This window comes from Cryptotermes secundus, unplaced genomic scaffold, assembly GCF_002891405.2.
Source record: "Cryptotermes secundus unplaced genomic scaffold, Csec_1.0 scaffold329, whole genome shotgun sequence".
NCBI lineage: Eukaryota > Metazoa > Arthropoda > Insecta > Blattodea > Kalotermitidae > Cryptotermes > Cryptotermes secundus.
The window spans coordinates 635078-637632 of NW_019739945.1; positions in this window are offsets into that span (position 1 = coordinate 635078).

Sequence of the window (2555 nt, forward strand, 5' to 3'; positions counted from 1 at the left end):
AGAAAATGTAAAGTCCCTGACTTACATTTAAGAGATGCCCAGTTATAATCTTGGCCATGGCACTGAATATCCTGAGGCCCTTTGTAGTTTTTCTCAGTCCCTCCAAACAAACACTGGCATAGTACCTAAAAATAAGAAAAGACGGCTTCATTTCACATCCTTCCCAATTCATTGTTTACTATTATTGACTTATTTGATGTTACATAATTGAGACACTGAAAGCATAGTTAAATAAACACTAAAAAAAACTTCGTGGCTTGAGTCCTCAAGCGAACCATACCGACCGAGCGACCGCCGCTTGTCGGCGAAGTTAGTGCCAACTTTAGCGGATAGAGGTTGTCACGTGGCCAGCGCAACGGATCCCCACGGTCATTAATTTCGGTTTTATAGACCGGAACTGCTATTTTCTTTAAATAGCTCCTCAGTTATCCTCATGAGGCTAAATGGACCCCGTTCCAGACCCTCTACTTCTCGGAAAATCTGGTAGCGCCGGGAATCGAACTCGGAACCTCTGGATCTGTAAGGAGAAACTCTGACCACTAGACCACAGAGCGGTCTGAACAAATACTACAAACATATAAATAAGAAAATAGAATTGTAACAAAGGCCCATCATGTTATAGTGCACACGTTTAGACACCCTGTTTACTTTTCATGAACGCACAGACGAGCAACTGCTTTCGGGTGAATATGCGTCATTTCTGGTGTATTACGTAACCCATGTCAAGACAGTGAAGGCGAGAAAGAAATGTAGGTCACTTTTACTTGTAGGGATCTGAAAATCCATAGCGCCCCCCTGTCTCCATTTTATTCCTCTGCTCTGACATCTCCCGTCCTTTCTTTTACTTCCATCCCTTTTTTCCTTCCTCTTCTTTTACTTTCTCTCTCTATTTTATCTTTTTCTATATTATTTTCACTCGCGTAAAGATAAGGAAAGATTGAAAAATAAATGGTCGGAACTCTGCGGGGAAGAAGAACGAAAGGGCAAAACTTTCCCGTCTTGCTGGATAAATATGGCGTCCCAGTGCGTCGGGACGGAGAAGGGGGTGAACTTTCTTGGATGATGCCTCCTCTACTGTATAATCGTTACCAAAATGCTCTACACACATACGAAATATCTTCCACCTTCTTCTAAACGACCTTCCTTTGTTACAAGTTACCATTTAATTACCGGTAATGTAAGATATTATTCTAGACAGTGCATATTGCCTGTATGATAGTCATGCATATGATGTTTCGGCACTTTCATTCGTTTCCATCATCAGGTGCAAAGAGTCCTGTTAGAAATGTCCAGTCTTAAACTAGTGATATAGACTATATTTTTCCTGTAATAAGTTCAACTGAGTGGGATCCATCCCTTCCTTTCACCTGATGACAGCAACGGATACATTTGCCGAAACATTTTGTGTATAAAACCCGTCTAAATCAATGGATAATGTCCAGTAGCTTCCGTCGCTACTATCTTTCGTAATTGCCCTCAACTGAAGTCTGCACTCAGAACTGAAAAACTGTTATATTTGTAATTGTTGTTACATAGCATTCGCACCGACCACACAGAAAACACAGTCCTGTTGTTGCATAAGGAAAACCACAAAGAAAACGAGTCACGTGACAGATACCTCGCCAGTCCCTTGGCGAGCTGCCTGTTGCCTAGCAACGATCTAGAAACATTCATTCTATTGTTGAGTGCGCTTAAACGAGGTGTTTATCGCGCCACTGCCTATCTATACACGTTACAGTATGAGGAATCATGGGCCGCGCCATAGCTCAAGCGGTTAGTCGCTGGCTTTCCACCGCGGCGGCCCGGGTTCGATCCCGGGTCTGGTCTAGTGGGATTTGAGGTAGACAAAGTGGCGTTGGGGTAGGTTTTCTCCGAGTACTTCAGTTTCCCTTGCCAGTTTTCATTCCACCAATTGCTCCACAATCACCCACACCTATCATCTGGGGCTCGTACAATAGGCCAGAAGTGGCCGCAGTACAAGGGACTTAGTCCCACTCCAATAGCAATAAAGATAATGAGGAATCATTCACAGTCACAAACCCCCACAGCTTATTGAATTATGTTTTCAAATTAATGTTGCATATCGGTAAATTGGCTTATCTATTAAAACAAGTAAGTCCATACAGAACAAATGATTATACACAGAAGCGCGCATTTACATGTGCCTCTACACTTGGGCCACACACAAACTCAGGCATCGAGACCGCTCACAGAGGCGAGTTAGCGAGAATAAATTACCATAAGCCATTCAATTAAATTATCGAGACTAAGCGCAATTTTCCTGTGCACCGCTTGAAATATTATGAAATATATATTAAGTATTTTTATTTCCATTTTATTCAACAAATTTTCAAGAGAGCTAGATTTATTAGATTTTATTTTTTAATTTAATGTTAGAGGAAACAAAAATATTTATTAACAGAATATTAATTCTTTTTGTCTATTGTCTCGATTTGTTCAATTTCTACGCCTTAAAGTATTTTGTAAACAGCATTTTGTTTCATAGAAATTTATTAACAAAAACAAATTCCTCAGACTTCATAATCTGAAAATAA